The 23,125-nt window shown below is 42.2% G+C and overlaps 1 long non-coding RNA gene across 1 annotated transcript; it reads left to right on the top strand.

Annotated features, from left to right (window-relative positions):
- The first annotated feature begins 3,957 nt into the window (after positions 1–3,957).
- On the top strand, positions 3,958–12,907 carry LOC141919119 (uncharacterized). Its single transcript, XR_012621879.1, has 4 exons — positions 3,958–4,051; positions 7,902–7,996; positions 8,252–8,370; positions 12,369–12,907. It is a non-coding gene; the product is annotated as an uncharacterized LOC141919119 (long non-coding RNA).
- The last annotated feature ends 10,218 nt before the right edge of the window (positions 12,908–23,125 follow it).

Consider the following 23,125-nt stretch of genomic DNA (forward strand, 5'->3'; position numbering starts at 1 on the left):
GGCTAACTTTTTAAAAAGTATTTTAGTTCTATCCTGAACAGAACAGTGAATTCAAACTACTGAACTAACCTAATGCCAAACCACCTTTTTCATACCAGGAAGGGACTGAGAATGGTTCTCAAATAAAGGGGAAAATTAGCTCCTGTGAGCAAACCTGAAAGTTGTTCTCTTCTACTTGTTGAAAAGGAAAACTGAAGATCTTCTCGGAATATTTTTCAAGGTATATTCCTAAAAATGTTGGGTGCTGTTTTCTGCAGAACTTGGGGCATAACAAAGCTCATAGTACAAGCAGTATTTTGGTTTTGTTTGAATATTAGATTTCTGAAACTGATTTTAAAATACTGCACATGCTGCGTAATTTAAACTAGTATCTCAAAGGACTACCATCAACATACTAAAAGAGCAAAACACAATCTAACATGTGCTCCTAGCCTCACACAAACCATGATAAAGAAAACATTACATCAGCATAACCAACCCAGCCTGTTTTGGAGTGGGAGATGATGAAACTCTATCTATGTAAATAACCTATATGGCTTTTCACCAATATATTCTCCTTAAAGTAGTTTGTGCAAGGACAGCCAGTTGCAACAAAAATATCTGCTGCCAAAAGTGTTAACTCATTAGCTCCTGAAATTTGATTATGTTTCTTTTTAAGTCCTCTATAACTTGTGGAGCAAGGTTGCCACTCTGCAAGGGGAAAAGATTTTTTTTATGAATTACTTGTTACAGCTCTCGTCATTACCCTTAGAAACTTATGCTCCTTATATTTGGGACAGGATTGAAAAGTTGTGGATAGTCTCCTCATCAGAGTGATGAGATGATGCCCTCTGAGACAGCGTATCTCGGGTAGCTTTTACACTGCTGTCAGAAGAAATTAGAGACACAGTCAACACTTCTGGGACTTGGCCCAGCATCCTTCAGCACATCTGAGCAGCAGCCAAACCAGAACTGGCTTCAGCGTCTTTGTACTCAACTCATCTTCCCCGGGGAACTGACAAAGCACTTCAGTTTCCCCTCAGCACTCCTGGTTCTGCTGCGCTTCCCTGTGCCCTGACAGCACTGCCTTCCCATCCTGGTTGGAGGAGAGTCCTTCTTCTGCAGGGCTTGTTTGGAGCTGACTGGCAGGAAAGCTCCCGTTCCTTGTCACAGAGGTGCCTTGGAGGAAAATGGTGTGCTGCGTTACCTTCTTGGTAGTCTGCCATATCAGCCCCTTTTCACCTGTCTTTCAGGGCAGTGCGTGTCATTTATCTTGTGATTTGCACAGTCCTGTGGGTGCATTTCACACTGCCTTTAATTTGAACCTATATAGTGGTACCCTCGTTGGCCCCGTGCCATCAGTTGCCTTCAGGTGACATTATTTCTAAGTCATATACAGCTGATTTTGTGAACTCATGACTTTGCAGGCTGTTGATTTGTGCATTCTTCTTTACTGATATAGGTATATTTTCCTTTATGTCCTTTAAGCAATAAGCTGCTTCTTCAGTGTCACATTTCCCAGTTCATCCAATATATTTTTTCCACAGCTGACTTTCAATTCTTCAACTATTTGCTTGTTTCCTGCTCAAGATTAGCTTTAAAGGCACAAACTTAAGAGAAAAATGACTTGAGTTTGTCCGTGTAATTGTTGTACATCAGCGTGCATACGTTCAAGCCTTCCCTTGAACCGAGGGGCGCAGAGGCAGTCACTGGCAAGCAGACGATATTCACGTTGCGGTCCGGTGTCAGTCGGCCAGCACAGTGTCTCTTCCTTCAAAGGGACCTGAACTTACGTCAAATTAACGACGGGAGACAAGGTGACGGGGTCCGGAGCGCGAGGCCCGCCGTAACGTCCAGCCGTAGCACCTCGGCCCCACCGTCAAGGCCCCACCGGCCCCGCTGGCCCGGCAGCGCTGGCGGAAGCCGCCTCGGCGCGAAGCAAGGCCACAGACCACCCGCCGCCGCCCCGACCCCGCCGGGCCCTCGCACCCAGCCCCGGCAGAAGGCGCCCGGCCTGGGGGCTGCTGTGGGCGCTCCCCAGCTCCGGAGGCGTCACCCCGGGGGCAGGTGACGGCGTCGAGGCCCGGGAGATCTGAGCGGGGCTGGGCGTCCCCGGCCGGGAGCAGGCGGGGTCCAGCCCTGCAGGGTGGGGGGTGGCTGGCTGGAGCCCCGCGGCGGTGTGGGGCGGGAGCCGCAGCCGGCTCCGGCGGTATCTGTAGTCGGGGCCCTTTCCCCAGGGGCAGGGGCTTTCTGCCAGCCGCCGGCCTCCAAATGCTGCGGCTGTTTCGTGGGTAATTTGGTTAACTGAGTAATTGCGGGAGTTCGGGCAGGGTGGGAGGAAGGAGTTGGCGGATGGTCATGAGGCCGCTCCCTTGAGGTGCTCTGGAAGCATAAAATACAGTCTGGAAAATGAATCCCAGACCCACCGGCAAAGAGGGGGCTTGAGCAGCACATGGCAGTGTGAAATAGCCAGCCGGGGGCCTGGGGAGGAAGGAGGGGATCGCTGATGGGCTGCTGGAGGCAAGCCATAGCGCCTGGTGCTGGACTCGGGCCTTGACACTTGGCCTCTGGCAGCTTCCCAGCGCCAGGGCTGGCTGCTGTGGCAAGTAAGGTGTTGGGGTTGCCTGTTGCCCTGTGGTCGTTTAAAGTCATTCACTGAGAAGAGAAGAGACAGGGAGCTCACAGCTGGAGGCATGGTTGTGTTAAGGCATGTTTAGGTACTGCTGCATGTGTGCTTTTCATAGATGCATTGAGGCCACCTGGTCCCATGACAGGGTTTTGTGTTATAAAAATGTGCTACATGTGCTCAGCATATAATTTTCAAATCTTCATAGCTTCATTTGAAAGCATGTACATGGCAAACATAGTATTACTCCTTGAGCAGGAGCTGTATTGTTTTACATAGGAGAAGATTTGAACTATATTTACTAAGATGTATGTTGTTCAATTTGAATAACTCAAGACTTAGTCCTTGGAAAGAGTGCAACTGAGACAAAAAAGCTATTGCTGTTTCTCCCTCCACCCTGGTTATTCATTCTACCCTTTGATTTATTGCATAATTCTCTGATGAGCTAAAGAGATCATTTCAGCTTTAACCAACCTTTTAATCTTGTAATTAAACCAAATAGTTTCAAAATCAATTATTCTCTGCAATACGGTAATATAAATGATTACTGTTTTGAAGGTCAGATCTAGCATTTTGAAATCAGAAACTTCTATCTCTCATCAACAGGCTTAAAAATGTACCTGAAAACATAATTGTGTGTCTTGGATCATTACGCTTACCAAGTGTATGAGTGTACTTAGGTTCTCAGGTCACTTTAATTCGAACAGCTCTTAAAGAAGCGTGTGTAACCAAGTGCCTCACAGTAATAGTGTTCTATACTGGCTCTAGCAACTAAAATAAGTGAATGGCTTGGATATTTTGAGGAATTAGTAATGCAGTTTTTTTCAGTATTAGTGTGCTGTATATTTTTTCCATCCATCCATCCATCCATCCATCCATCCATCCATCCATCCATCCATTTAAATCTTTTGTTACTATGATTAGGAAGCTTTTCAAGGCAGGATCATTAGGGCCTTCCATTAGCGCAGTTGTACTCATGTTTGCCTAATACAGTGCATTCTTAACCTCGCAGGAGCTTTTTAACATCATCACAGCATAAATGATGATAAAGTATGTTTCTTAAATGTTTCTGTGACATACCCTACTCATTTAAACTGCCAATCTGGAGTAAAATTTAATAGACTCTCAAGATGAATAATAATTGAGAAATATTTTGTGTATTTATGTGCGTATATATATATTTATATGTTTTACTACCAAAGGAAACTGAAGCTTTACTAACTGGAGGGGAAAAAAACCCAACTTTTATTTTTCTTCTGCGTTTTCTAGGGTCTTTCTGTAACTCTGGCACAGATGCTGTAAGACCACCAGTGATGGCTAAGTATCTTACTTCTTTATTGCTGAAAGGGGCTGAAGCATTTAGACAGGAGTTGGCTGATCAGGCCAAACAACACAGTATCACAGTAGTCAATGTAACAGCAAAAGTGGCCTCCGTTGGAGAAAATGGTAAGAACTGTTTTCACATTGTGACACAAGTATTTGTCCTGTAAATGTTTTGTCTGTTTGATTCATTTTGTTTGTCAGTGTCAATGTCTGATGCAATTTGTTGTCAAATGTCAAAACATTCAGTCTGTTTTGTCTGACTGATTCATAGTCATGTAGCAAATAGCTTAGCTATCAGGTATTTAAGATACATGTTGTGAATAGTAAAACTATTGTTTAAAAAATATACGGTCAAAGGTTTTTTTGTGAAAGTGTATTTATACAAGAAAAGATGACTGCTCTTAAATTGCGTGCTGTCTTATTTTTAAGAAAAGTCTGCATAGATGGCTTTTCCGTAGAACTGGTTGCTAAATATAGTTTCTGGGGCATTTGTGATGTGCCCCAGAAAATTAACTCCATCCCAGCCAGAGCCGGTACACTGTCTCACTTTGGGTTGTGATCATGCTGAATCATGTAAACCAGGCATTTTTGAGTTACTGGTAATCACATAACTGAAAACCTTGCCATAGAAAGCACAAGCAGAAAGAGTGACATTTGGTATCAACTAGGTGTGTAATATTCTTCTCTCCTAGTCGACATTCTACCGATGTCTCAGGACATACTGTTAGAAATGGCTATACAGCTGGAATAATAAATCGAATCCTGTACTTAGAGAAGTCAGTATGAGCTTTGCCGCTGTTTTCACACAGCCATCTTAGTTTTCCTATGGGTTTCAAGGTTACATCCTTTGGACATAAAAATAGAGTGGTATGGTTAATGCAGAAGGACAGATACAGTACAGGAACACTGGCTACTTCAGAAAATGTTTTTTATATGTGCTGCTTATATTTCATGAAGGGTGTTTGAACTGTGTATCCAAATATTGTTTGGTTCCCTAAAATGTCCCCTTTTTTCTTTTTCTTTTCTTTTTTTTTTTTTTAATTTCTAAACCTATGCCTATGTTCTGCAAATATTTGCATAATGTCTTTTTATCTCTAAGTCTGGGACTAGGCCTGTTTTGCACTTTTTGCCATACATGATGTTAATTATTTTTTTTTGCAGACAGTATGTTAGCTTGAAACCTCCAGGTTAAGGGCTGGGCATGAATTCCAAATCTTACTAGTAAAACTATTTCTCTCCATGTGTTGTTGATTCTTTTTCAATCATCCACAGAGCTATGTAAATACCAACATGGGTAACCATTATTTAAAGGTAAAAATCTCAGGATTGACTTTCCTGAAATGAAACATATGTTTGAATTTTATTTCAACTGAGGTTTCAGAAGTTTTATTTCAGTTCCAGGCTGCTTATGGAAATTCTTCATGGTGTAAGAAATTCAAGCTTTAATCCTTAGGATTACTTTTTTGAGAATACTGTTTCTTCTTTTGTAGTGTTATGTAAAACAGAGGCTGTAAACAGCTGTCTAATGGTCCCAGAGCCCTCAGAACAGCCCAGAAAACTTTACCAAAGGCATTCTGTTGCTCGTTACATTCTCAACTGTTGCTGTCCTCTTACTAGAAGCTTAACAAGATAAATAAATTGGAACATGAAGTCAATACATATCTAGAGTCATGCCATTCTGAAATGGGGAAACTGGCCAAGATACCAAGATATATCTAAATAAATATCAGGTATTTATCTGATAGCTGAAGAAACTGAAAGATCTCCACTAAAGGGGGGTGTGTGTGTACATATATATATATATATATATAGTTCTGTGTAGAAGCCAGAAGACTGGACACTTCTGTGTCTCAAAAATATAAGGTGCCTCAAAAAGATGTGGTTCAAGAGTAAGAAGCTTACTGCTCATGTAACATGGGCTAAATCCAAGGAGCAGGATATGTTACAGTGCAGCCATTACAGTATTTCAGTGTAGTATTACTCATCTTTCTGGCTCTGACACCCAAGACAGAGCTTCTTTTATCCTTGGCAAGTGTCAACTGTCTGTCTTGACCTCAGAAACTAGTGCCATTGTCTGATGTTATGTACCATTCCTCGGAATGTCATCATGGTTTTGGGCACTCAGGGCTTCTCCTTGAACTTAAGTGAAGATGTGACTGGAGTGGGATAGTCATGCCACTGACCTTCAGATGTTTTAACTTGGGCTTCCTGTAGAGCCAGTGGTGAGAAATGCTCAGAATAGTTTCAGGCCTAAGTTAAACTCTTGTTCTTTCCAGTTATGCTACATGGTACAGCTAAGCAATATAACCATAACCTGAATTGCCCCCTGGAGGAACCTTGCTTTCTAGCCTCTTAGTTTAGATGTTAAATTTAATGTCTAATATTGGGTAACACAGTTATCCTAAAGCATGATAAAAGGGCAAGGAATTAACATTTAGAAAACAAATTTCTTAACCAGTCACATCTTTAAAGGACTTGAAAATAATGGCTCTTTGACAATAACAAATGGCCCAGGGCATTTCCTGTTTTGGTCTGAGCTCATCTTCCTTTTCTTTTCTTTTGTAAGCTTATATTTTAGAGGTATTTCAGGCTGGCCATTGCCCATCCTGTAGGAAAAACAGAAGGCAGGGAGCTTAATACACACTAGACATCTGCCCTGCATAGAATGAAGTCATACTCCTGAAAAGAAGAGCCTGTATTTGTGCCATGCGATGGGACTACAGTGTTCTTTGCAGTCCTTGAAGAGAAGCACAGTCTTCTTCCCTGAAAGTGCACCAGCAGATGAAAGATGATGAAAACTCATGAAGTCTCTGTTGCTTCTCAAAGGGTTGATTAATGAGCAGCTAGTTTTTTAAACATGTTTTTATACCATTATTTTCAGCCAAATCAGCAAGTAGATCCATGTGGCCAAACAGGTGCTGGGACAGCAGAAGAGCAGGCAGAAATGCTGGTGGGACAAAAGAGCAGGGCTGCTTCTCATCTATTAGGCAGTCTTAGATTGGCTAAATTGCTTCTGAAGTTGCATCTTTGGCAATTCTTCAGCAAGGAGTCAAATATGCAGGAGGCTGGCTGGATTGCAGCCTTTGGGCATATCCAGACTTGCAGAGTTAGAGAGAGTATTTCCAAATGTTGTTCAGCATAAAGTTCTCCATTTAATGCTGCCCTGATGTTGTCACAACATGCTGCAGCCAAGGATGAGAAGAGTTTTGAAGCAGGCCAGGCTTCCTTACTGAAAGTTTGCTCACAGCTGAAATCTGAAGAAATTGAAAGGTTTCCACTGAAATGATGAGTGTTACCAAGCACTGGCTGATCTGACCCTCTGTAGTCAGAATAAACCCCATTTTGCAAAAACTGAGCTGTAAACAGCAAAATTCTGTTGTTAGTAATTCAGTTTTGTGCATCTGAGTTTCCCTTTGCTGTTTCAACAGATTATAGGATCTGACTGCAGTTCCAGTCAGGTGCTTTTGTATAGTGTTGCCAAGTACTGTCATGTACTGCATCATGTATGTGGGTGCACTGAAGAATACACAGACATTTATAAAGCACCGTAAGATCTTTCTGGGTGAATGGCGTTATAAACCTAAGATAATTATTCCAACAATCCAAAAATTCTGTATAAAGCAGATTTTGGCATTGTGAAAAGAAACAAAACATGCAACAATTTAGGGGTAAGGGAGGAATCCTTTTATTTTAAGGATAATATTAGTATAAAGTTAGAAATGAGTAATTTTCTAACTCATTTCCAACTGGGTGACTCATGCTCTTGGCAAATTAATTATCCAAGACAAATGATTCAGAAATAGATGCTATAGTTTTATTATTTTTTTAATCAGATGGCTATTGCTGTTACAAATAAACATGAGGCTTGATTTCAGGTATAACAAATGTAGCTATACGCTGCAAATTATGCCACAGTGCTGCTTGAGTATGTGTTACACATGCCAATTTTTCTTATCTGATGTTTTGGTTTCAGTTTTAGGTGAATGCTGTAGTAGCTACTGGGTGTCTAAAGCAGCTGTGGCCACCAAGAATCTCAGCAGTGAACTTTGACAAGGGAAGTCTAATGTGGTCTGTATTTCTTTCCATACAGGAACTGTGATTTATTAAAGCCTCATCACAGGAACATTCCTATGAACAAACTTTTCACCTCAGAATTCTTAATAAATTGTTTGATGAATATTATTGAGAACATTGACATGGGGATGATGGGAAGATCCATGCCATCTTTGCTTGGGATGGATATATTGTATTGTTGGCTGTAACCCCCTGTCTCTGTTCTCTTTCTTTTTTTCTCCCTGCCCTGCCCCTCCTCCTTGGCTGCAGTTTGTAAGGGAATATCACAATGCAGGTCTGATCTGTTGAAACCACAGCTAATGCCCATGCCTGCCTCTGATGGGAAGAGAACACAGACCACAAGTTTGGGATTTCTGGCCTCTTTTTAGGCAAGTCTGTTGCTTATCTTCCCCTTTGCCCCCCAGTTCCCTTTGTTCCTGCCCTTCCTCTGTATCATTAATTCATATCAAAGTTCAGTGTTATTGGTTGCTGGGAACGCAGTTTCATTTGGCTATACGTACACTCTTCCCTAAAAAAAGTCAGATACTACCTCCACGTTGCATGTTCATCGTGCAGTGAAAATATGGAGCATGATTTTATTGTAGTAGTTCTTAATGATTTTCAGCTGAAGTAATGAAGAGGAAAGTCAGGCACATTTTTGTGAGGTGTTCATGTTTCTCAACTATGATTCTTAAATTGGAAGTTTTGAGTTTTTAATAACATTAGAAATTATTCATGTTCATTGCAGATACCTATACATCCTTATTCTTAAAAGGTAGGATATTTGCTAGCATAGCTGAAATTATTCCTGTAGTGAGACAGGAGAATGTCTAAGGAAAACTGCATTGAGTAATAGTTTCTATTCTCTTTATTTTGTTCAGTTGTAAATATAGTAGACAACAGATGAAATAGCTATTGACGTAGAGAATAACACAAATTACGTCAAACAAGGACTTCAAACAGCGTGTTTTGAGGTCAGTAACCTGTGTGCCTAGAACTTTGGTCACACTGGTGACAGCCAGCTGACATAACTTATGTGGATGTACATGCAAAGATAAATAGGTAGCTTTTTGCTGAATTTCCCAAGCAGAACAGCAAGATGTCAGTGAAGGTGTATGTCTCTAATGGGCTCAAGGCACTTCAACAAAGGAAGCTGTTATAGGTAAATTCTCAAATTGATGTGAGACAGGGCCAATAAAAATTCCAATTGTTTATTTAGCAAGCGGCAACAAGCAAAACAGCGCTGGGCGGCCGGGGAGTTCAACTCCACCAACGGCGCGCACTTTCGAAGTTTTTTCGTCTTGCTTATGTGTTACAAAGTGATGTATATTAATGAAACTCTCATATATATTCATAATCTATCCCCGCCTACCCCCGCTTCATATTTTAATGAGGTTTCTCTGCGCAGTAAACTTCAACAGTTCTGGGCGGTGGTCGCAGAGTCCTGAATAGTGGTCGTAGAGATGAAGTATCTCCTCTTCCTCGCCGTTGAACTTTTCACCCCAAGGTTCTGCGCAGCCTCTGTAGTTCTCTGACATGTCTCTGCTTGCCTCTTGTCTCTACATGTCTCTGTTAAAGCTCTGATAAGGACGCACCACTATATCTTCTACCTACCCCCTACACAGCCTTGATTTATTATGTTAGTTAAGCTAAGCGCTTGCTGTTAGTCGGTTAGTTTTATACAATGTAGCAATATTAGCTTTACATAGCTCAGGTGGTGATTTACTTCTCCATTGTTTTAACTGAATTTGATGAATAAATAGTTTACTATCTATCACAGAAGCCAATACTGATGAGTTAACTTGATGAAACTGCAAGAGGGTTTTTTTGCTTGTTTGTTTGGTTTTTATACCTAAATGGATCCTGTTTTCAATAAACAGCATGAAGGAGGAGTCTTTCCAGGGCTCTGCCATATCAAATAGAAGACAGCATGTTCTGTCTGATGAAATGTAGGTTTGACTGCTAATCGGCCAACGCAAAGCATTGCTAAATTAATAGCCAATTTTGCTGAGAATACAACTTCTCAGGAACTGAAGGTGTTTCCTGAATCTGTGACTGGCTGAGAAAAATGGGAATTCCTTTTAAGAAAATCAGGATATTCTGATTTTTTCAAACAGAAGTCTTTCATATTTCCATGTCAGCACTGATCCTGCCTAGGCAAATGAGTTAAAAATCGGAGAATGACTCTGGAATACTGCAACTGAATTTTCCAGTTGGGGGGCATGGATATTTTAATTTTCATTTTGGGTCAAACTGATCCAAATACGTGTTTCGGTTTGGAGGTGAGACCTGTCTGCAAGTCCTTTCTCAGCTCTCTCACTACTTTTTGTTTTAGCATTGTTGCTTTTGTTTCTTTAAATGGGAGATGAGAAGAGCAGTTATTCACACTTTATGAAGTGTCTGAAGACCTGTGGGTACAGAGCACTACATTAGTGCAAAGTATTTAAATGTAGAACTATGTCTTCTTCCTTTTTCCTTATGCCAGTCTGTGCTGTGACTGAAATCAGTCTGCTTACAATCAAATTTAATAGGGGCAGAGAATATTTTTTTTATGTTTTAACCACAGACTTTCTCATTCAGTGAAAGTAGGGTTCCAGCCTATTTCTCTCTGCAGGAAATTCATATATATATATTTTTTTAATGTTTTAATTGATTAGGTAGTTTTTGCTACTCCTATGAAAACAGTCTATCCAGTGCTGTTTGCATTTGCTTCAAAATGTGGGAATTAATCCATGCTAAAAATTACTTGGTTTATGTGTGCGTTGTTTAGTTTATATGTTCTGGGAGGATCTAAGGACTGAAAACTGGCAATAATAAGGAGGTCATAAATCAGGCAGCTTTTCTTGGTTTAGGATTTTAGGTCAGGCGTATCAATTCCAGCTTATGCTAGATTGCAGCTGTGCTTGTGAATGGAGACTAGATCATGTCATGTAATTTGTGGGGATTTTCTCACTTGCAATCCATGACCACTGATGCCTCATAACCACTGCAGCAGGGGTAGCTGTACCTTCCTGTCTGGTTTGTGTGCTTGTTCTCTTTCTTTTTTTTCTTTCTTTCTTTTTTTTTTTTTTTTTTTTTTTCCTTCTAAGAGGAAATGAAATTAAGATAGATGTCTCCTTTGGTATTTTAAGTAAATTTTATAAAGGGAGGAAACGCAAATCAGTTGGTGCTTGCCACATATAGAGCAGTCAGACAAAAAGTATGAGGGGTTGATGTCTTAGCACTATCAGTTCTGTTTTCAGTGGATATACAGAGGTTTTGTAAACAAAAAAGGTATCTCTGTCTCCTGTTGTACAGGAGTTACACAATGCTTTTGTTTTCTTTTCCCGTGTGTGAAATGTCTGGCACCAAAGTAACTCCGAGGCTTCTTTATCTGACTTCTCTGTCAAAATTAAGGATAAATACAGCAAATTTGATTAGCAGTGTTCATGAGATCAAGGAGTCTGTTTTACCATTCTGGGTTAAAAAGAATGATAAATGTGTATAATTAGGACTTTATGTGTGTCAAAATAATGCTTTGGTCCCAAGGTGTTCAGTCATACGTTGTGAGATAATAGAACATCATCTATGCTCTGTGGTACTTGGCATATATGTTTCTTAGACCCTTTCAGGTTAATCATTGATTCAGAGAACTTGTTTCAATGACCCAGATGGTCTCTTTGAGTCTTAAATTCCCATTAGACCAAGTGTGTGTATTAGTTATGTTTTATTGCAAGAAAACAAAGATTTTGGTGACACTAAGGTTCCTGCAGTGAAATGCAAGTTGCCTTCTGTGTGGGAGAGATCCTGGAAGTTCCTTTCTATTGTTTTGGGTTTTTTTCACAGTGTATCTAATGAAAAGACAGAAGTCTGTGTAGTTCTGTTTTTCTTTTTTTGTGTGTACATAGATTGTATTGACCTTGTGAAAACCTGAAAGCACTAAATTGGCCTCTTGAACAAAAGGAAATGCATTTCACAGAACAGACGATTCCCTGTAGTATTTATTCTGAAAGGTCACCAGTCACAGAAACATCAGAGGATGTAACTATGGCAAACCAACCCAATGTTAGCATAATGTTTGGTTATTTCCCTTCTTTGTTACTAGGTAATTGGAGCCTTTAGGAACACATTTGTCATTTATAGCACAGCCCCTTCCTACACAAGACTCTGATTCTTTGCAAACATGGATAAAAAAGGTATTTTTAAAAAGATTAGCATTTGAGTTTTATTGTCTGTGGTTTCAGCTTGATTTCACAAGGACATATTAAATGTTGTTCAGCATCAAAAACCTAAGCAAATGTTTGTTTTATCTATCAGAAAGCAAAGTCATGTTGTTCAAGTACTAAAGTCTTAACTCTAGATTAGTTGTGGTGTTTGGACTTAACTCTGTGCTTAAATGCTCTTTCAGACATACACTTCCCTGCTACTGAAGGTGATTGAGGAGCAAAACCAAAGGTGTGGTGTGTTTCTGTTTTGCACCGATTCCCATCTGTGGACTAGTTTGGAAGAAGGAAAATAGAAGCTCTGTGACCTTTCTAGCCTCTGATGGACACTGTGTGTTCCCTCCTGGGTTAGAGGAGTAAGCCAGTTTTGTCTGGTTTGGAGGTATGTATGTCTAGCTAGAATAGTTCAGAGAGATGCTTTTTTTCCCTCTTCCACATACAGACATAGAAAGTCTGGTTCCCTGTTGTAATAAAACATATATGGTATTTGTTATTCAAATCTCAAGGGGAAAAAGAAGTTGTAGTCAGGATGTTGTGGCCGAACAGTTTTGTAATTCTCTTATGTAAATAAGAAATAAGATATATGTATATAGTTTCTATTGTTAAAATCAGTTGTTAGAAGGGAGCTAAAATGGCCCCCATCTCCAAGCCACTACAAAAACACTTGTGCTGAGTCATCCCCCCTTCTGTGACGGAAACCTGAGAAAAGCCCGCGAAAACAGGAGAAAAGCCCGGGAAACTTGTTTACAACTTTGCAGCCCCCTCAGGGTACGCCCATCATGAATATGGATGAAGCCTACACTATAAAGGGACTCAGTGCTGTCCTGTAAGGTCTGTGTCTTGGTAGAGCAGAGACTCCCAGCACACCCAGCGCTGTTCTGCTCACTCGCCGCTTGCTAATAAAATTTTATTCATCACTAAAAATTGAGAAGTGGTTATTTCCCACTAAATTACAATTAATCAATAACACCTGTTCTTATCTGATTCATAATCATTAATATCCATGGGAATTTCGTGTCAGCATTTATACTCTGGGAATACAGACCAACGCAAGTGAAAAACCTCCATGCAGCTGAGTACTGATAGGAGAACCAGTTTCTCCTCCTCTTCAGATGTGGTAGTGCTGAATAAGGAAGAGAGAGTCTTTTGTAATTGTCAGCCATTCTGTTACTGTCTTTCAAAGTGCTTGTTTTGAAGCTGTTACTTCCCTCCTGATGGCATTATGAAGGTCCATATAAAAATGCTGAGTTGGAAAAAAAAGTGAAGACATTCAGCCGAGCAAAACCAGTATGTTTACATACATGAGGGTAATTGTCTGTGGGGGAGCAGTCAGGAACAAAGGCTTTTCTCTACCAAGTTCTCTCTACCAAATGCTCTGTCACTTGTTACGATCATTTTTATGATGATGAACAGTAATTCTCAATCTCTGGGTTGTTAACTTGCCTGTTTTTCAATTACATTTTGTATATTTAAGTTTGATAGTTAAAGATAAGCAGCAGTACACTGAGCCAAATACTTAGGTACAAGGTAGAGTGGATGGGAGCAAAGGACAGTGTATTTGAAATGAGATTTTTAGCTTTTTTACATACCTAATAGTTTGAATCAATTACCTGGCTTTTCCTTTTTTACAAACTCTCTGCAGAATAGAACTTATGGCATGGAAAAAAGATGATTCACCTCTTAACACCTACTTTATCTTCACTGGCTTGTAATCCTAAGCAATAATCAAGGACTAGATTCTAAATGTTTACTAATTTGTGGAGTTTATTTGAAATGTCTGAACTAAGGCACTGAAGGTTTTTGTTTCCTACCAAAGATGGGCAACCAACAGCTCTGCCAGGGATCAGTTAAAGTTGTGGAGAGTAAATGCACCTGCAAATTAAGTTGTGATTGTCTAGTTGGACACAGAGAAACAGAGATATCGGCAGGAAAAGCTTTAGAAGGAAAAGGTTCTTGCTGTTTTGTGACTGCTGCATGCTTTTTTTCAGTTGGGATGAAAGACGGCAACCACAATCTCTAACCACATCTCAGCACTGCCAGAGAATAACTGTAGAAACCACTTGGGCCACGACAAAGTCTGGCCGCAGGGATGGGCAGGCTGGTAAGACCAGGATACACCTGTGTACTCTTCTGACTGTTATTCCCTAGTCTTGGCTATTGTTGTTATGTTCTAGTCCAGACAGCTTTTTCCAGGTAGCGTTCATACCGCCTTTCCTGGACATTCAGCCTGGCACTTGGGCCAGGAGATCTATCTATGCCCTATTTGTCATCAGTGAAGTGAAAGAACACGCCTCCTGAGGGCTGTTCAGACTGCCAAAGCTAAACTCCCGCTTAGACAGGAGTGCCTTTCTCCATCTTTCTCATCCTTGATGAAAGTGAAGGGGAGATGAGCTTCAACTCTGTGCAGGGGAACCGGGCTTTTTATTAAATCAACAGGTTTTGTTTAAGTGTCACAGAAGGCATAACTGAAAGGAGCCTGCACTGGGAGGTGGGTGGGGAGAAAAGGAAAGGAACTGATGGTCTCAATATAATCTTTCTTGGCCTCAATCTGGCAAAGATTTAGGCATATGACTAAATTTATGCCCTTCACTTCCTCTATCATCTGCAATCAGTTTCCCCTCTCAGATGCGTTAGTGTTGGGGGAAAGCAGAATTCTCGTGCTAGCTAGCTGTTGTCATAGTAAGGCTTAGCTTTCCTGTGATGGCACTGATAATACTAGAGCACTTTGGGTCCCTTTCTAAGTACTTTGTCATTGCATTTTCCAGATAAGAATTCTACACAGTTTTAGAGCTGGTTTTGTCCCGTTTGATTTACACATTTATCATATGTCATTATATAGTTATGTTTGACTGTTAGTCTTCTAGTCCTGCAATTTAAAGGGAGAAAGAGCATTAAAACATATTCCAAACAGGTGTCTACCTAAGGCTAGTTGTTTTTAGTACGTTTTTTTCCCAGTTCTGAAAAGAAATTAGGAAGAAATACTGAACTCCTAGATGTGGTTCTTTCCTTTTGATACATGTGATATGTGAATATACCTAAGCCAACAGTATCTGATTTTTTGCAAGAAATGCTATTAATATTTTCATGTTACTTTATTAAGCTGTACTGTATTTGCTTTATTTTCAAAGGGGAAAAAATGAATAAGAACTAGTATGACTTTCCTGTAATATAGAAACAGGGTAAACATAGAATAGAAATGTAAACAGAAATGGCAGAGTGCCAGCAACCCCTTGAACATAAATCTGCCAGCAGCTGTGCCAGAAGTCTGTTTCATTACACTCTTGGCATTGGTTAATAGAGTTTGTGTAAATTGAGAAGATGTGTACATGCTACTTCTCTCCAAAATACGACCAAAGCTTTGTATCTGCATGGCTTTGAATTAGAATAACACCACTGGTGCTCTGTAAGATTTTTTTTTTGGTTCTTGGGTAATGGATTTACCTGTGGACTGCACCTGTTTGGTGCTTATTTTAGCTTAGTCTCAGACCAAGGACATAGGAGGTCCACAGAATGAGGGAGGACGAGCCTAAAAATTTCAGGCCAGGTTGCCTGTGATAACATGCCTGAAAGGGTGTTTTGGTTTGGTTTGGGTTTTGGGGTTTTTTTTCAGTTCCATTGGTTTTGAAACTGTAAGGGCTGGAGCACAGCATATTTGATCCTGTGGCAGAGTATCTTAAGCCCAGGGTAGTCATTAGTTTGCTGAAGCTGACTTGTAGAGTTAGAGAATTGCAGCCTGGCTCTCTGTGTTTATAAACAAATAAATAGAGGTGACAAAAAGATGGGAGTCTGAAGTGCAGGCGGGGATGGAATAATCCAGGAAGTGTTTGCTGTGCAAATGTGTAATATGCAGTGAGTCAGTGTAGCAGACTTGTTCACTGTTCTGAGTCCATTTGTGTCCTGGATTTCTTCAGTGTACTACGTGTTTGTAGTCCTCTTCCCACCAGATTGCTAGTGAAATATATAGGAAAATATTTTAAAATAAGCAAGTAGTTTCCACCTACTCCTGTTCAGAAAAGAAAACAGAAATCCTGAGTAAACGTTAATATTGAAAGAACTGTAAGCATCCTCAATTTTGTTTGCCAATATTGCATCTCTACCTGGATTGTTGTCTTGCAGGTTAGACTGAAAACTGAAGTGGCTCACAGGGTTTATTTATAAAGTTAGGATAAAAGGAAGAGGAAAACTTCACTTTGGTTGCACTAAAGGGTTAGAAATTCAACCTGTAATACATGCCATGACTTCATTGACGGGTGTTGTAGTTCTACCTAGTTCTTGATTTGCAACAACTTATATATATATAAAATATACAGAAATTAATATAAAGGGATGTAGAGTAGACAGTAATATACTGAATGTGTATCTGTGGTATAAAGGCAAGAGAGTGCAGTACCTCTTAAAAACAATACCTGCTTTCAGCCAGTTGTGCTGTGATGCATCATCTCATAAATAGTATGGATAAAAAACCAGCAGACAGCAGGTCTTGAGCCAATGGCTCAACTGTGAGAGTAGCAGGATAGTTTATTTCTGCTTTTTGTCCTGTTTTGAAGAGGTGACATTATCACTTCCATCATATCTCTTCTGGATTGTGTTTTCTAAGACATTCCAGATTTTCAAACACTAAGTATAATGTGAGACCTTCACATCACCAATTTAGCTCCAGTGTAGAATATGAGAAGAGCACAGGGTGTCTACATCAGGCAATGAGTTCATGAAAAGCTGTACTGTGGTTCTACCTGTGGCTCACAGATGATGCAGAATAGGGTGAACAATTCATATGCTCCCAGTTTCAACTTTATTAATGCAAAAGGCTCAGGTCTTTTTGCCCTGAATGCCAAATGGATTGCACTGTAGTTTGCTTGTGCCCAGAACAAGCAATGCTATATACACCTGAGAACATGAGATTACTTCATTTTAAACCCTTACAGATGATCCCGTAATACATCAAACACTCTAGTTTTATTCCCGTTGTCTTAGTTTACATTGCAGAAGAGCTGAAGAATTCTGAAATCAGAACTGAAGAGGGTATGTAAAACCTTTCATTCCAAAATTCAACAAGTGTAAACAAAAATTATATGTAAAAGGTGATACTTTGCAGTGCAGAAATCAGTTCATGTGATATTCGCCAGTACAAGAGTCTGAAATTGTTTTGATAAAGCAGCACCTTGGTCTGAAACTTGATATTTCCACAACAATACAAAATGTTAGGAAAGTGTTTTCTTCCATTCGTGCTGGAGAGCTTACAAGATCAGGGAAACTTGCTCACTTAGAGGACTCACTCACAAGGACTCATCTGTCCTTGTACATAAAACCTGTCAACTGATTTGGACCGTCTTTAATGTTGCTCTGTTTCTTATTTTCTCCAGCATTATTTGATGTGACATTTGTTGTTGTTATGTGCCATTGGTCTACACTGCCCCTGAACTTTTCAGTGACCTGAGCATAATTGTGCAATATTTACAGCAAAATATTAGGGAAATATTTAATTAGAAATAAAAGATTGTAAAGAACCTCAGTAAGGTGTCTAGGCCATGCCTTTTCCTTGCTTTAAGTCAGGATCAGCTCAACCTAGACTGTTCCTCACAGATATTTAATTTTTCCTAAAAAATTGCGGCAATGGACAGTTGAGTCTTCCGGTGCAGTCTAATGCTTGTCTAACTTCATTCTAGGAAATGCCTGAAGTCTAAAGTGAATTTCCCTTACTGCAGTTACTGCTTAGGAATTCCTTCTAGTTTCTCAGCAACTGTGATATATCTCCTTTGCTGTTAGCTGTTCCAGATTTGAATATCTCTTCAAATCTTTCATTTCCTAGACTAAAACTTGATGTTTTCATTTAATCCTTTGTTAGTCATTCCAGAAGTTTACTGCCTGAAATTGAGCACAGCACTTGAAACAGGTACTGTATTCCATTGCAGAGCCAGTGGGCTGCTATCCTACCACGAGGGAATGTAAGCGTGCAGTTAAAGGTGACTTCCTTTTGTTGCACTAAGGTAAAAAGTTGCCACCCTTCAGCTGAGATACAGTAACTGCCTATCTGTCTGCTCTGCAGTTGCAGAGAAAAACAGATTTGCAGGAATGATCCCCTGTTCTGCATCGGGTGGGTTGGTTGTGGAGTCAGTTTCTGTGTCAGACATAGAGAAAGGGGCAACCGTTGCCAGCTGGGGACAGAGCAGCAAGGATTCCTCATGCCCTGAGAGGTCTGAATTAACAAGGAAAGTTGGCAAAGCGTAACCAGCCAGCTGCCTAGAACTGCTAACAAGTGGTATGAAGGTCCCTGCCAGTCAAGGCAGCGGCCGCCTTGTTTTTAGTTTAAACATAATTCAGTAAGTTAGGGAGTTCTCAAAGAATTTCACAGGTTTGGAAGCACTACAGCTCCTTCTAGCAGTAAACATACATAGCATGCTTGCCTTCCTGCCCTCTTCAGGGCAATCGCGTTTGGGCTAGCAATTACAGCAGTTGCTTATGCATTAGGATATGAGGAAAAGGAAAATTTGGAGTGTTTTAATCATCAGAACACTAGTTACTGGTTTTTAGGAAGAAAATTCTACTTGTTCTTTGTTCTCAAACGTGCTTTCTTCATTTCCCCAGCTTCATGCGCCTGTTTTTCTGTGGCTTGCTCCCAGTTACCTAAATATAATGTTGTGTCCCTAGCCCAGAAGGGGAGAGAATGTCACATTACCTCTTAGGAAGCAGTTGCTTAATACAATGTCCCTTTCTGGAGGCAATTAGAATAGCTCTTCATTCTTTGTAGGTGTTTTTCAGGGGAGGGCCTGTGTCCTGTACTAATTTTAGGTGTAAGGAGGAGAGACGATGTGACCTGGTTTTAGTTTAAGAACAATCATCCATGTAGGGACTGGCAGTTTGTGTGAAGAAATGACCTTCATGTGCAGGGCCAGAATTCAATTACCGCTTCTTTTCAAGTACACGCATGGCACCGCAGCACAGCTCACCCGGTTTTATGTCCACTTGATATTTAATATATTTCATTCAGAAAATGGTGTTTTTACACTTGGCTGTCTCAAGGGTCAGAGAGTAAATCAGTGTCACAGGATTACCAGTGCTGCACAGGGAAAGCCAAGATACTAAAAAAGCACGAGGTCAGACGCATTCAAGGTCACACTAGCCCCACTAAGCTGTTGAGGAAACAACGTGACTACGCAGACAAAAACTTGAACGTTGATGCTGATGCCCAAGTAACTTTTTGTGCGGGGTACAAGGCACACCTCGAGTCACAGGAGCGTGCGGGTGGGTGCCCTGAAGCGAAAATGACCCCGCAGCCGGTTACTGGGGCCAGGGGTGCCGGCTGCCGGGGGGACCGTGCGAGTGGGGGCCGCCCCAGCGCCCCCCCCCCCGGCGCGCTCCCGGAGCCCCGCAGGTGCCGGCGGCGGCCGGGAACGCGCACGTTAGCCGGGCGTTGGGGAGGCGGGGGGTCGCCGCCGTGTCCCCGGCGGAGGACGGCGGCCGCCCCTCTGCAGCGCGCTGCGGGCAGGACGCCTGCGCCGTGCGCTGCCGGCGGCGGGGGGCGGGCGCCGCATCCCCAGCGCTCGGAGCTGCGGGCACGGGCGCCGGCATGAGCGGAGGCTCCACCGCGCCCAGCCGGAGCTGAGCCGGGAGACAAAGGGGAGAGGTCTGCCGCCATGGGGGAGCCGTTCCGTGCCCAGCCCGCCGCCCCGGCGGGGCCGCCATCGCCCGCCGCCTCCTGCTCGCTGCTCGGCGGGCTGCTGCAGAACGGCTTCCACCCCCCGAGCCAGCCGCTGAGCCACGGCGGCTGCGAGGAGGCGCCGCACCCGCTGCTGCTCCGCCCGGAGCTGCCGCCGCTCAGCCACGGCTCCGCGGCCAAGAAATGCCGGCTGCGCCGGAGGGTGGACTCGGGCCGGCGGCACAGGCCACGTAAGTGACGAGCGCGGCGGGCTCAGCGCGGCAGCACTGCGGGGCGGCCCCCTCCGTGCGGCGCTGCCGCGGCCCGGCCGGGCCGGCGTCGCCATCGGCCCCGCTGTCAGGCGTCCGCGGGTCCTACCCTGCAGATCGCCGCCCGGCCGGGGCTGGCGGCCACCCGGCTCCCGCGCCGCGGGCGTTCCCCCCCGCCGGTGGCGGCCCGGGCGGGCGGAGCGAGGGCCCCCGGTGCCGGCCAATGCGGCGGCGGCGCCCGGGCACAGCCCCGCTGCCGCGTGGGCCGGGCCCGCCCTGCGCCAATGGGGCGGCGGCGGGCGGGGAGCGGCGGCCCGGCACAAACGCGGGCGGGCGGCATCTTCGTGCCGTGCTGTGCCGTGTCCCGCGTCGGGCGGCGCCCAGGGTCCTGCCGGCCTCCGCCGCCTCCTGGACGCGCCCATGAAGCTCATAGAGCCCAAGCAGCGCTGTGAGTAGCGCCTGGGCGGGCGGGGGTCGGCCTGGGTGCCGCTGTGCGGCGGGAGGGCGCAGCGGTCTTGGTACATGCGCCTTCTCCTTCCCCAGAGGCTGGCAGAATTAAGAAAAAAGTAGACCTGGGAGCTGAGTGCAAATCATTCGGACTGAGGCGGGGGGGGGGGGGGGGGGGGAGTATATTGCAAGCACGATAAATTTGTAATACACTCCTTACGGTCATTGCTTGTGGCTTTGGTTGGTTTGGGAGATGTTCATGAACTGGCTGCTCATGTTTTGTTGCAAGGCTGTGAGTCTCAGACATCCATATTTGTAATGTACTTAATTGTATAAAGTTTGTTGATTAATGGTATGTTTTACTTGATTACAGCTGACTTCTTACATTTAGGTATGGAGCTATTCAATAATTTCATGGTGAAACTCTACAAGTAAAGCAATCCCATGGAATTGGAGTACTCTGTTTCTTTACAGTCTCACTTTGCTAGCCCTTCAAATAAAGCAAACGAATTTTTTCTTCTTTGTTAAAAGTTCAGCATGTTCCAAAAGGGTAATCAAGGATAGTCAGGATCGCAGCTACCTGCTGCCAAAACTTAAAGATGTTTCTTACTCAGTAGGAAGTAGTGTGCATTCAGCTAGTCTGGATTACTACTTTTTTCTTTCTTTTGAAATGAATACTTAAAAAACTTTTCTGTATAAGTCAGAAGAATAGTCAGAAGGAGCCTTGAAGAGCTGCAGCTTTCACAAGGCTACTTATTAGCCAGTGCCTTCTCTGGCGTTTTTAAATGTTTTGCTGAGCTACACATGCTATTTTACCTTAGAATGTTCTCAGTATTGATTAATCATACATAGTATTTGTAGATATTTAATTTAGTCTTCTACCAAATTTAGCGTATTGGTGACAAAATCATTCTCTGACACAAACTGGTTTTGTAGTCTTTGTCTAGCTTCACACTTTCATTCAGGAACAAAAACTGCAGAACTTGGACTAACTTATGTTTTGATTTGGTGTAACTAAGAAGGGTCAGCACTTGCATATCAAACCCTTCATAATGTTAAAAACTATTTTGAAACAAAGAACGAGGCTTTTATGTATTCATGTAATCACTTGAATAAGAAAGAATGGGGAATTTGGTATTTCCCTCATGTTACCAAAAAACTCGGAATAAAACTTATCAACACCAATTTGATGCAGATAAGCAAACACTTCTTTATTAACGGCCGGGTGCGCGGGTGAATCCTTTCACCAACGACGCACACCATGCACCAAAATCATACATCTTATGTGGAACGTACTCATACATATTCATTAAGTATTCATGCATAAACATAACAATTCCTGGAAATCATTATCATACTCTCCTCCTATTTCCGATTCTGCACAGTAGAGTCCAGAAGCACCTGGAAATGGGTCTGGGGTGTAATGTGAGTCGGTGGGTAATGAGTCGGTGGTTGCGATCTCCCCCTGTCGGAGTTACCTATTGCCTGAGGACACTGTTTCTTGGCTTAAACTTACATGTTGCTTCAGCCGATTTCCCTATTTTCCCATTAATTTGGATTCTGACATCTCTCTGCATTCTTTCAGGTTATTAAATACCTTATAAGTAAAATTATCTTGAATCTTAAGCCTGTTAGCTATAGTTCTAAATGTTCCTACTAGGTGATTCTGACCAATTCTTTCAGCCTTGGTACAGGGCTGTACAGGGGAGTTCGTAGTAGCCTCGGTTCCTGTATAGAGTGCAAATGCAGCATAGGATTTTTACTAAATATCTCTTATAATTCTATATTCCTATTAAAATTAAACAAATTAATACTAATCTATATTAAATCAATAACATATCAAATCAGTAACATTGGTATACTGCTGTTGGATTGGGGTGTATTTATTTATTTAAAGTCTCATGAACAGCAGCTTGTAGTTGGCACCACCTGTCAGCTTTTCAGTGACCAGTATAAAAGGAGCTGATGGTTTGTTTCTTTGGGTGGAGGTAAGCCTGGGGTGTTTGTCATCTCTGCTGGAATCTGCTCTTAATACCTGTTTAACAGAGCATCTTGTCTCAGGGACTTCTTTTCTAATGCGTATTAGGTGATGATTGCTGGGAGTTCTGTGTTGTTACTTCATATCAAACTAGTTGTCAACAAAATCCCTTTGAATATTGGAGCATTTTTAAGAAAGAAAAGAATGTGGTAGAATTTTCTTCAAGCAATTGCAGTAGAAGCCCTAAAAGCATAGATCTAGAACAAAAAAAAAAAAATTTTGAAAAACATGGCAAAAAATGAAAGGCGAAGCATTGAAGAAGTGGTCATAGGACTCGGAACTGACCTTGTTTTGGTTCTGTTGTTCTGACTTACCAAAAATATTCTGAAAATAAGAATTCAAAACAGTAAGTGGAAACATGCATATACTGATTATCCTTAAAGATTCTGTAAAATGTAGGGAAATTTTATTACAGCTGTGCTCATAGAACAGGAAGAGGAAGATGTATCCTCAGGATATTTTCCTGCAATTTTGGAGCGTTTTTGCCAGACTTCCAACAGTGATGTGATAAAAGCTTCCAGACCTCTCTGTTTGGAAGAGCTCAGCCTTGGG

The sequence above is a fragment of the Strix aluco genome, unplaced genomic scaffold (genome assembly GCF_031877795.1).
Source record: "Strix aluco isolate bStrAlu1 unplaced genomic scaffold, bStrAlu1.hap1 HAP1_SCAFFOLD_80, whole genome shotgun sequence".
NCBI lineage: Eukaryota > Metazoa > Chordata > Aves > Strigiformes > Strigidae > Strix > Strix aluco.